Raw genomic sequence first — 13,029 nt, forward strand, 5'->3', positions numbered from 1 at the left:
TTTTACACAGACAACACCCTACTCCTAATTACTCAAAACCATTAAATCATTTGTCCTACACCCTGGTCCTTTTTTCTTCCACACATAGTTGCATAATTTTATTAGCATGTGAGGAAAATAGTCTGTAAACACAATATGTAAGCTTTTCTATCTGGAGAGCTATCACAGTGTATCAACTCCAATTTGAATAACTCTTTAAAATTAACATTTGTGGTAAAAAACAAAGACCAGGGACTTCCCTGCCAGTCCTGTGGTTAGGATGCTGTACTTCCAATGAAGGGAGTGCAGATTCAATCACCGGTTGGGGAACCAAGATCTTGCAAGCCACATAGTGTGGCCAATAAATAAAGCAAAAATCATTGTGTATCATATTACTTTATTGATATAAAATTATAATAAGTTATTTGAATGAATTAATTGAGTAATTTTCTATTAATGTTTATTATGTCTCCTTTTCTCTATTCTTCATCACATATGCATCATTGTAGCACCTGAATATGAAAACAAAACAAAACAAAACACTAATTGTTATTATTTGTGGGCCTATAGTTCCTAGAGTCTGTATTTTAGTAGCTCTTCTTTCTTTTATTGAGTCCTTTACCTCCAAACATGGAGAAGAAAACGGCAACCCACTCCAGTATTCTTGCCTGGAAAATCCCACGGACGGAAGATCCTGGTAGGCTACAGCCCATGGGGTTGCAAAGAGTCGGACATGGCTGAGTAACTTCACTTCACTTCACTTAGCTCCAAACAAGTTGATTTCTTTGCTAGTACTTCTGATATCAACTAGTGTAAGTTTAAAGGAAGATCAACACATTATTTAAGATATGATTAAATTTTATCCGAGTTTCTTTTATGGAACACAGTATACTTTTCCCTCAGATATCCATATGCCTAAGTCTTTGCTCAGATAAAAGCTGTTCTTTGGGGCTTAAGCTAATCACTATTTAAAGTAAACCTACAGCTATACTTACACCCCTTCCCTAGTGGCTCAGATGGTAAAGAATCTGCCTGCAATACAGGAGACTGGGTCTGTTCAATCCCTGGGCCTGAAAGATCCCCTGGAGGAGGGCACGGCAACTCACTCCAGTATTTTTGCTTGAAGAATCCCATGGACACTGGAGCCTGGTGGGCTACAATCCATGGGGTCCCAAAGAGTTGGACAGGAGTGAGTGACTGACACTACAACACTGCATGCCACTACAACCCTATTGTTCGTCTTTGCCTATTTTAGCATGTCCTTGTTTTTTTACTATAAAATCAATCACCTGGCAACAAGCCATCTATTATAATTTACATAATTTCTGTTATTATTTATGTTCTGTCCATGACACTAACCCCTAAGCTCTACAAGTATTGCACTTCTATTTTTTTTTCCCACTGATACATAGCACCTAGATAAGTGTCTACACTAGTAGGTGCTTAAAAAAAAAAAAAAAAAACTGTTTAATAAATGACTAAATGAATGAATGTTTCTTTCTACCAGTCTCCACAGAAAACTTGATAGTGACTCTGTGATTTCATATGCAGTGCACAATAGATATCAGAGCTGAAATTCTGAAGATGTTAGTCACTACATATTGCCAAAGAGAAAATATTCAGAAACTAATTACTGTCACCATTCCTAGGTCAACCTAATATTTACCCCTTTACTGTCATTATAAATAAAGATGCTTTCAGTAATGTATTTAGTGTTCAGGTTTCACTGAATTCCAAGGCATGACCTTTCAAACTGGGGTAAATGAGAAGGCTGCTCAGTGTTTTAACACAGAATGTTGAAGCATTTCCCTAAATGGCCAAACAATGGCTGAAATTGGCAGAATTTCTTGTTGAAACTGGCAGACTTGCCCACTGTTGCCTCCCAACAAAAGTCTTCCTCCATGACTAGTTGCCTTTTTGGACAATAGCACTAAAATGTCTACAGAAGGAGAAAAAGAACACTTAGTGGTAAAATTGAAAAAGTAAATTAATCTTATAAAAAAGCATGAAGGGTAGGATACAAATCGTGTTTGATTGTCAAAAAATTATACATCTCTGTAATAATTGATGAGTTACATATTTCTATATCTGTAATTTCTCAAGCTTTTAAGTGTTGATTTATAAATATTTAAAGATAATTCTAAAAAAGAGTGCCCAGGTGTCAATGCCCTTTCATCATTGTATAGTTCTGCAAGTTTTCTAAACTTAAAGCCAAAGGACTATTTTATAAATTAAAATATATAATTTTTACGAAATAAAATCATGATTTTTTTGAAAGCTCATGATAAATTTTCACAAAATATGTCTTCTTAATTGACACAAGTCATAAATTTTAACAATTCTTTTCTATTTAGATTCTCCAAGGGTTTATGTCCATAGTATTCAGAAAAAAATATGTATGTGTATATATACACATTTTATATGAATGTGTCAAGGCTGTGACATCCCTGGTGGTTCAGGTGGTAAAGAATCTGCCTATGATGCAGGAGGCCTGAGTTCCATCTCTGGGGCAGGAAGATCCTCTGGAGAAGGAAATGGCAACCTACTCCAGTATTCTTGCCTGAGAAATTCCATGGATAGAGGAGCCTGGTGGGTTACAATCCATGGGGTCACAAAGAGTCAGATATGACTGAACGACTAACACTGTTTACACTTGTCAAGGCTGTAATTTTACTGTTCCTCAACATATCTTGTATAACTGGACTTTAAACCACATACTGCTGCTGCTGCTAAGTCACTTCAGTCGTGTCCGACTCTGTGTGACCCCATAGACGGCAGCCCACCAGGCTCCCCCGTCCCTGGGATTCTCCAGGCAAGAACACTGGAGTGGGTTGCCATTTCCTTCTCCAATGCATGAAAGTGAGAAGGGAAAGTGAAGTCGCTCAGTCCTGCCCGACTCTTCGTGACCCCAAGGACTGCAGCCCACCAGGCTCCTCCGTCCATGAGATTTTCCAGGCAAGAGGACTGGAGTGAGGTGCCATCGCCTTGTCCGAACCACATACTAGTTTTTATTAAACAACTCTATGTACTCAGTGGAGTATTGCTCAAAACATAAAAGTAAGCTATGAAATGGGTTCTTTAAGTCTTTTTGAACTTTCTAACTTTTGTCGTTGTTGTTCAGTCATTCAGTCATGTCTGACTCTTTGTGACCCCAGGGACTGCAGCATGCCAGGCTTCCCTGTCCTTCACTATTTCCCAGAGTTTGCTTAAACTCACGGCCACTGAGTCGATGATGCCATCCAGCGGTCTCATTCTCTGTCGTCCCCTTCTCCTCCTACCTTCAATCTTTCCCAGCATCAAGGTCTTTTCCAATAAGTCAGCCCTTCGCATTAGGTGGCCAAAGTATTGGAGCTTCAACATCAGTCCTTCCAATGAGTGTTGTGTTAGTTGCTCTGTTGTGTCCAACTCTTTGCAACCCTGTGGACTGTAGCCCACTAGGCTCCTCTGTCCATGGGATTCTCCAGGCAGAAATACTGGAGTGGATGGCCATTCCTTTCACCAGCAACTCTTCCCAACCTGGAGACTGAACCCAGAGCTTCTGCATTGCAAGCAGATGCTTTACCATCTGAGCCACCAGGAAAACCTCCTCCAATGAATATTCAGGGTTGATTTCCTTTAGGGTTGACTTGTTTGATCTCCTTGTTGTCCAAGGGACCCTCAAGACACTTCTCCAGCACCACGGTTGGAAGGCATCCGTTCTTCGGTGCTCTGCCTTTTTTATTGTCCAGCTCTCATATCCATACATGACTACTGGAAAAACCATAGCTTTGACTAGATGGATCTTCACCAGCAAAGTAATGTCTCTGCTTTTTAAAATGCTATCTAGGTTTGTCATAGCTTTTCTTCCAAGGAGGAAGCATCTTTCTGGCTTTAATGTGGTGTTATCAAGGGGATTTCCCAGGTGGTGCAGAGGTGAAGAATCTGCTTGCCAATGCAGGAGGCACAAGAGACTTGGGTTCCATCCCTCAGTCAGGAGGATCCTCTGGAGAAGAAAATGGCAACTCACTCCTATTTTCTTGCCTGGGAAGTCCTATGAACTGAGGAACCTGGTGGGCTACAGTCCATGGGGTTGCAAAGAGGTAGTCACAACTGAGCATGCAAACACAAACTTATAATAAAGTTACTACTATAAAACATAACAATAACAATGCCCTAACAAAAATTATATTTTGTTTTATAATTATTCTACATTCATTCCGATATGTTTATATACATGTATTTATGTTTATGTATATATGATATGCTTACTTATAATGTGGTCTCCTGCATGACAGGCAGATTCTTTACTGTCTGAGCCACCAGCAAAGCCCCATATATAATGTGAAAATCCAATATTCTACAACATATTTTCTTCTTCCCAAGTAGCTTAGAATAAACAATAATAATAATAAAAGCTGAAACCAAAAATAACTTTTAAAAGACCAAAATGTGACAATTTCTAATCTAGAAGGGCTTGATGAAATGGTAGAAAGGGTAGTTAAACTTTACATAATAATAGAATAATAATAGAATTTTCAGTTCAGGTACTTGGCACATAAAATTGGAGTGCAAAAATAACTGATTTCTCACAGTGAGCAGAGACACCACACTTTCTCAAGCTAGAATCATGCCCTACAATGAAAAATGGGTAGTCCCAGCAGTCCTGTTCAGCAAAAGGCAATGCCAAAATATTTGTTTGCTCTCATCTAGATTCAGCAGAGGTACCATGTATTCCTGAGAACCTTTTCTAATAGAGTGCTGCTTGTAGAATGAAAAAGCTGTTTTGAAGTCTGAATAGTTGTCTAATACTAAACTAAGTCTAAAAAAATCACTGTCAACATAAAATAATTTCCCTAATTATTATAATTGACTCTTTATTGCATATTGAATTTACATGTACAGGCCAAAAATTCCTTATCAGCTTTAGCAGTTCTTCAGCTCTTACATATGCTGGATCTCCTTGACTCTGTTAAGTGTCTCTTTTCTAGAGGCAGAGCTTGCTAACCTACAGCATGGAAGATGACTGTAAATCAGTTTGGTAACCCATGATGTTGCCCACAAGCAAATGTTATTAGCAATTCTTTAATTATTTATATTTTAATTCTTCTTACTAGGTCCTCACCTCACTTGTTTCTAAAGGAGTGGATGTGCTCTCCTTGTTTACATGGATCATATTTTTTAATTGTATATATTTAAACATATAATTTAAAAAGTACACAAACTTTTCTTCCTTCAAGTAAAACCAGGTCAGATCTGATCACAACATCTGGGCAAATGGCAAGGTGAAAGCTTTTGAGATTCAACCAGAAGTTGATGAAACCATAAATGAAAGGAACAAGATTCGAGAATGAGGAACTGCTCAGGAGAACAGAAAAGATTCCAAAAAAATCTCATCTAGAGACCAAATATATATATATATATATATATCTGTAAAAATATAATTAACTTAGTAATCATTGCTTACTGAGTCAAAAAAGTGATATAAAGCCAGAGTGAGGGGTGTGACTTGTCAGTAAAAGAAAGCAGAAAAAGAGAAGGGGAGTAAACAGAATAAAGAGGGGAAAAGAGAGAAGATAAAAGGAGAAGTTCTAAAAGAAGATAGATTTGTTTGACAAGACATATTATTTGCCAGAAAGTTTAGGAAATAAAAATCCAGCACTGAACTGCATCAATTAAGAGGTGGAGATACTCTGGATACATGACCATGGACAAAAAGTTAATGCGAAAATCCTTCTAGCTATTTGGTATAACATGTTGGATAGGAAAATTTAACTGTCCTTTTGTTTGAAGAATGGGGTTGAGTGTTAAGCTTAAGGGTTATTTCTCTGATAAGAGTTGACAAGTATTTATGAAGAAGTTATGAGAAGCAAATGCCACTTCCTAATGGTAATCATGTTCTAAAAGTTGGGCCTAATTGTTCAAGATTCTACTTTTAAAAGTGAAGGGTTCATAGAGTCTGACCCACTGGAACATCTTAGTCTGTCTAGGATAGTTTCTCAAAAGGCAACCCAGAAATTGGACTCCCATAATCCCACCACGTTTAAAACAGCAGACCTGGTTTGGTTAACTGCACATCTCTTGGCTCATTCCAAATCTACCAAATCAATCTGAGGTGGCTCAACATACAGAGGAAGATGATGCTGAAATGAGTCCTACATGCTCTGAAAACTGTTTTCTCTTTACTTTGGATTTTGTGAGGATAAGAGGTGATAATATGATTGAGTGCAAATTTATAATAACAAAATTAGAGTGAACAAGGCATGTGTTTAAATCAAGTGATTAAGTAATGAAAAAATAAGTATAAATTCACACTGGACTACACATATATAACAAGATGTATATTGCTTTCCCTTCTCATTCTTGCTTAGGGAATTATTAGTTTTGTGATTTGAGGTACACATTTTCCATGTCTGAATCATTATAACTTAAAAGTCTTAGAAACTTGGTAATAATCCAAAGTACAACTTTACCCATCCTTTCTTTTTTCACTGGCCTCAAGGGGAAGTATACACACACACAGATACAAGCATATACACAGGTTCACAGGTTGTTCATCATTGGTCTTTCAAAATTCCCTCCATATAGCTAAGAAACTAACCTAAAGTAAAAGAGAATTCACACACCTAAATCACATTTCTAAAATTTACAAAGTGTTTAAACTGTGCATATATTATGATTTATCTATTACATCTTAAAAGGGGTCTGATCTTAACAATATTCTGATGAAAGGAAGTAAACTTTAAAGTTGATCAGTGCTATGTGTCATCTCCATCTCCCACCCTTCATCCAAGACCTATCTGAAACACATTGCATTTTTATATATTTTGATCCACAGATCTATAACAAGTTCTTGATTCCATAGTAAGGAATCATACTCTGCACATTGTCCTATAAAACCTTTTTATATTTTAAAATTTCCATGCATGTAAAAGATTATTAAAATGCACTGTTTAAATAAATAAATTCCTGTATACCCAGAACCCATCTTGTTCACCATATTTGTCACTAATTAAGTCACATGTGTGTGCCCAGAAGTAAGCCATTAGCCTAAACTTGTACTAGTCATTCCCTTGCTTTACTTTATGGCTTGACCATAATCATCTGTATTTCTAAGCAATGTATTATTTAGTTCTATGTTTTTAGTTTTACTTTTATGAGAGTGGAATCCTTCTGAATATAGTCTTTGAAGACTTGCTTCTCATTCAGCATTATGTTCTGAAGATGCACCTGTATTGTGTGTAATTGTGGTTCTTTTCACTGCTGCAGTGTTCCTTAGTATGAATTTACCTTTTTTTCTGCTGAGAACATTTGGGTTGCTTCTATAATTTTGCTATTACAAATAATGAAGCAATGAACATTTTTAAACATATTTCCTTGGTACATATGTCTGAGTTTCTTTAGGGAATACATTTATGAGTGGGATTTAAGGATCCTAGCAATTCTTATACCAATTTGTTCTCCCACCGTGTGTGAGGTTCCCATTGCATCACATCCTTTCCAATACTTTGTGTTAATGTCAAACTTTTAAATTTTTGCCAGCTTAATGGGCATAACATAGTATCTCATTATGGTTTTAATTTGCATTGTCTTAATTATGAATCACAGCAAATTTGCATGTAAAACAAATTAAAATTTTCCTCCAAAGCATTTGTTTCTAATTGGGTAGCAGTGACTGAATGTAGAATTATGGCAAAACCACTTTTTGCTTATATGTTTTTGAGGAAAGGACTATTTTTAGTTAGGGGGTCCAGGGAAAGGACAAGTTGTTTTATTGCTTTAAAGCTGGGTATGGATGAGTGGCATTTCTCATCATGACCAAGAACATAGATTGATAATGCCTAGAATCATACCCCCAAATTTCCATTTCCTTTCATTCAAAAATCCCATCAAATACATATCTTCTTTAAAAATAGGAGGAAAGAGAATAATTCCATTCAAAGGTATGTGTGCTTTTTAAAGAAAGACTTTATTTTTCAGAGTTGTTTTAGATTCCTATAAAAGCTGAGTAGAAGGTAAAAGATTTTCCACATAACCCTCTTCCTACCCCCTCCTCTATTACTCATATCCCCCATGAAAGTTGTACGTTTGTTAGAATCAATTAACCTATATTGACAGAGCATACCCACTCAAAATCCTATGCTCTGAGGCAGCCTGGAGAGGTGGGATGGGGTAGGAGGTGGGAGGGAGATTAGAAAAGGAAGGGACATTTGTATACCTACCAGTGATTCATGATGATGAAGATGAATGCAGAAAGCAGAGTAACAGAAATAAATAATTTAAAAACTACTGTATGATTCACTGTTGGTGTTATGCATTCTATGAATTATAACAAATATATCATGACATGTATTATGTGGGTTTTTTAAAAATAATCTTTCAGCTGTTTTAAATCATTCATGGAGCTTACAAGTCTCTGAAAGAGGTCATGTGTCTCTTTCTACTGCTGTAAAATGGCCTAAACATAAAGTTATCCTAGAAGGCACTGCAGTTTGACTCTTCATGTAATTCCTCATTTTGGAAACCACTTGACTGCCTTTGCATCCATTGGCTGAATTTAACTAATGCATTTCTTCAAGTTTCTGATTTCCTCTTAACAAATACACTTAGGTTTGTGTATTTGTTCTTTTAACTTCATTGTTGTGTTTCACCATGGCAACGGTACATCAGGAAGGTTTATCCAACATTCTTAAGTAATACATCTATTTACTGTGTTTCTAAGGTTTAGTTGATTTTGATTTCATTGTCTAAACACTTCAGTCAGTGGTGCTGCTTGTACAAGATTAACTTTCTTTTCAATTTTCTCTAGGTATCTTAATCATTTTAATTAAGGCTTTATAATATTTTCTTTATATTTTTTAGTACTGCAGATACTGGTATTTTCAGAGGAAAGTGGAATACCATGTTGACATATACATTATATTTTATTAATATATGCAATATGTTTACTAACAAAAATGATCTCATCAATGTATTCACTGGTAGTCAGAAGTAATTGTTGACATTTTTGTTTTCTACTAAAGCTTATCACCAAAAGGATGGAAATATTCTTTCACAGCATTTTCAGTTGGGATTAAAAATGAAATGTCTAGAATCATGCAGGAAAAAAAAAAAAAAAAAAAACACTCAATGGTCATATCTATTTCTAGTGGCATTTTCTAGCAAGTTGGGAAAGTATTCAAAATAAACTTCAACTCTGAACCTTGTGAATTCCATATGAATGCCAGTAAAGTCTGAGACTGACAAGACTTTTTGTTATTTTTTCCAAAATAGCTAGCAGAAAATCCAGATTCTAACTATATGCAGAGTGTCTGTTTATGTAAAAATACACATGTCTAATATGATCACTATCCTAATGACAACATATGCTAGACCATTTATAATATATTATAAATTATTAAAATATGTGAGGGTATAAAAGTTTACAAACCAGTTCAATTTTTTTTATTTATATAAAAGAAGATTTTATTACAGAGATTGCTTTTAACATAAGCTTCTTATACTTTTGGGTTTTCATGCAAGGATCCCTAGTGACTTCATGAAAATCTTTTATAATAATTCAGAAATTACTGTTGGAAGTAGCAGCAAATTGATGATCCATAAGAACAAGTTTATTTTTTTTAAAAGCCTCTCAATATAAATTATGGGAGATAAAAATTTGCAAATGCAAATTTGACATCTTAAAATACTATAAGTTCAAACAAGTAAGTGTTAGTTGCCCAGTCATGACCAACTCTTTGCAACCCCATGGACTGCAGCCTATCAGTCTTTTCTGTCCATGGGATTTTCCAGGCAAGGATACTGCAGTGGGTTGCCATTTCCTTCTCCAGGGGATCTTCCCGACCCAGGGATCAAACCCAGGTCCCTGCACTGCAGGCAGATTTTTTACTGATTGAGCTACAAGAGAAGCCCAAATAATACTTTAAAGTACTTAAAGAAGTACTTTAAAGAAGTTCAAATAGTACTGTGTAAATGAAAATCAAGGTATATCTTGCCTTAAACATGATTTTGAGTCTGAAAAGAGACATGTAAACTACATTTATATATGTTAACTCTTAGTTTAGCAGTGGATGAATCTCACTTGTTAGTGATATCCTATATTTAAGGAGTGCTAAATCTCATTACTGATGTAGTCTAACCTCTAGCTTCCTCTGACAAGATCCGTGTCACTCTTTCCCCCTCATTCACTTCAGTTTGACCATATTGGCTTTCTTTATATGCTTTGAACCAGTCATGTCATTCCATTTCAGAATCATTGACCAAGCCACCCTTTCTTCCAGGAACAACTTTTCTCCTGAACGTTTGAGGACGTCCATTTCTTCCTAATGCTAAGATCTTGAACAATGGGCACCATCCTCCATCTACATGTGCTTTAAAATCCTCATTCTTAACAAAGGAGGTCCAAGAACAAAGTTCTTGATCACCTTTCAGGTTAAAATGGTGGCAACCTAAATTATCTGACACAATACCTTCCAACTTCCCGTTAAAATGAAACATTTAAAATAGATGTTTGTAATTTTAAGAAAGCACACTAGTTTATAGCTTTGTTATGTAAAATCCCACTATCCACTAATATTATTACTGAATTTACAAGAATGTTCTCTTGTCATCTAGGGTCCTATGATGATACACCAACCATTCGTGCTACCACCAGTCAAAACTATGGATGGCCCCACCTTCAGGTATTTCATATGAATATATTACAAAAGGACATTCATGACTTAATGAAAGTAACATGTTAGATTTATAATGAAGTTGAGGGCAATATTAGTATGTTAACAATCATAAGAAAGATTTCACAGAATGATACATAATATAACTCCAAATAACTTCTGAATACAGGAAAATGTTGAAAGGCAATCTAGCAAACTACTGATAAAGATGGACTTATGGACATCTGTCAGACTTACAGAGTCATTTCCTTGGGACCTTTGGGTATGAACTTATCCCACATGTTTTTGTTCCCTTGGCCAGAGGACTAGGAATGTTAAATTAATACAAATAGCTCTTATAAGATTTATTAATATCCTTAATTTGGTAGTATTAGCCACAAACATCACACAAAAACACATACACAAATATATAATGTCTATGGTTAATCTTGTTTTAACTATAAATATATATATATAATAGGAGATGGCAATGGCACCCCACTCCAGTGCTCTTGCCTGGAAAATCCCATGGACGGAGGAGCCTGGTAGGCGGCAGTCCATGGTGTCGCACGGAGTCGGACACGACTGAAGCGACTTAGCAGCAGCAGCATATATATATAACAAATTATGTTTCATGTATAATGTAATAGGACTAGGTTGCTCTTTTGAACTAAATTCCTTTCCTCTGTAAAGTTCTTTGTTTTCTGATTCATATAATCATTGTTATATTCTTGCAAATGGCTATAAACCTTTCCCATAATTGGAATGTAAAAGGATATAATTTATAAATAAGGGAACAGGAAAATGGTGGTTAGCTGAATTAAAGATTTAAGTTTCTCTAGCTACTATTTTTAAAACTCCCTGGCAAAGCAGTCTCAACTTCAATCGTAGGCATTAATTTCAAGTTTCAGGGGCATTGGTGCTTCCAAAAAGATTACTGTTGAAGACAGATATCTCTTCTTATTTATATTTAGTACTGTAGTTCCATATCAGATAAAATATTAATTATGTGATTATTATTATACCTCACATCCTCCTTCCTGACAAAATTAAAGTAGCTTTCCTGTCCTCATTTATTTTTAGACTGTTAAGTATTTAACAATTCAGTAATGCATCATCCCAATAAACTATAATAGCATTAATGAAAAATAAAGGCTAGTAAATTATTTTATCTTAAAGTCAAAGCTGAGTGAATTAGTTCCTTATTCTAACTTTAAATTTCCCAAGTCATTTTGTTGGACCAAAAATAGAGCCTCTATAATTATTTTTTGTCCTACAGCATGTCTTTGGGAACTCATCATTGTTGTTCTATCCTTTTATGTGTCAACTTCCTTTGCACATTGAATCTCATATGACTCACTGTTCCTTAGAGCATGGTGTGAATGCTTGAAATGCCTACTTATAACTGACAGTTGAATTTTTCTTCCTGAACTTTTTTATGTGAAGTGGTGCCAGATCAATTTTTTAAAGCCCAAATTTTGCTTATTGAAGACATGTAAGAAAAAGCATAAAATGAAAGAAGATTCACTTACTGGGCAAAAACTGTCTTTAATTTCCACTATCTGTGAGTACTAGTCATCCTCATATGGAAGTTAAGAGGATTACCTATTCTTTTCTGTCTTTCCAAGTTATAAATTCTAACATATATTGGCTAGTTTGAAGGAAATCATTTGGAAATGGCTTGAAAATGAAAGGTCTGAATTTAAACTGCGTTCTCTTCATTAAATTGATCTCTGACTTGCAGTGTATTGGTGAGATTTTTTGTGAGACACCAATAGCCCTGATGGTAATTTTTAAAATTTTATTTCTAGCATGGAGGGTTTAAGGTGGATATGTATTTAAATTCTAGCAAGAAAGAGGCTGAAAAAATGATCTCTGGAAAGATTAAAAAATATAACTGAGAACCAGTTTGCTATGATATTAGTTTGACTAACATGCAGTTTCAGTTCAGTTCAGTTCAGTTGCTCAGTCGTGTCTGACTCTTTGCGATCCCATGAATCGCAGCACGCCAGGCCTCCCTGTCCATCATAAACTCCTGGAGTTTACTCAAACTCATGCCCATCGAGTCAGTGATGCCATCCAGCCATCTCATCCTCTATCGTCCCCTTCTCCTCCTGCCCCCAATCCCTCCAAGCATCAGGGTCTCTTCCAATGAGTCAACTTTTCGCATGAGGTGGCCAGAGTCTTGGAGTTTCAGTCTCAGCATCAGTCCTTCCGATGAACACCCAGGACTGATCTCCTTCAGGATGGACTGGTTGGATCTCCTTGCAGTCCAAGGGACTCTCAAGAGTCTTCAACACCACAGTTCATGCAGTTTAAGTTTAACCTAATACAAGAATCCCAGAAATGAGACTTAAGAAAGAGAACTCCTAGTCTTAGCTCATCGGCCTCGGCTGTGGGATATGAGGCAAATCACCACATT

The 13,029-nt window shown here is 36.0% G+C and overlaps 1 protein-coding gene across 3 annotated transcripts in view; it reads left to right on the plus strand.

Moving 5' to 3' along the window:
* CALCRL (calcitonin receptor like receptor) overlaps positions 1-13,029 on the plus strand; it is a 130,544-nt gene that overhangs the window by 14,754 nt on the left and 102,761 nt on the right. For 2 of the 3 annotated variants that reach the window (XM_070475894.1, XM_070475893.1), the window contains exon 2: positions 10,570-10,637. The exons of the other annotated variant lie outside the window; for it this stretch is intronic. The gene's annotated coding sequence lies outside the window, so the exon portion shown is untranslated. The remainder of the gene's footprint in view (positions 1-10,569; positions 10,638-13,029) is intronic. 3 annotated transcript variants of the gene reach the window in all.

This window comes from Odocoileus virginianus, chromosome 13 (assembly GCF_023699985.2).
Source record: "Odocoileus virginianus isolate 20LAN1187 ecotype Illinois chromosome 13, Ovbor_1.2, whole genome shotgun sequence".
Lineage (NCBI taxonomy): Eukaryota > Metazoa > Chordata > Mammalia > Artiodactyla > Cervidae > Odocoileus > Odocoileus virginianus.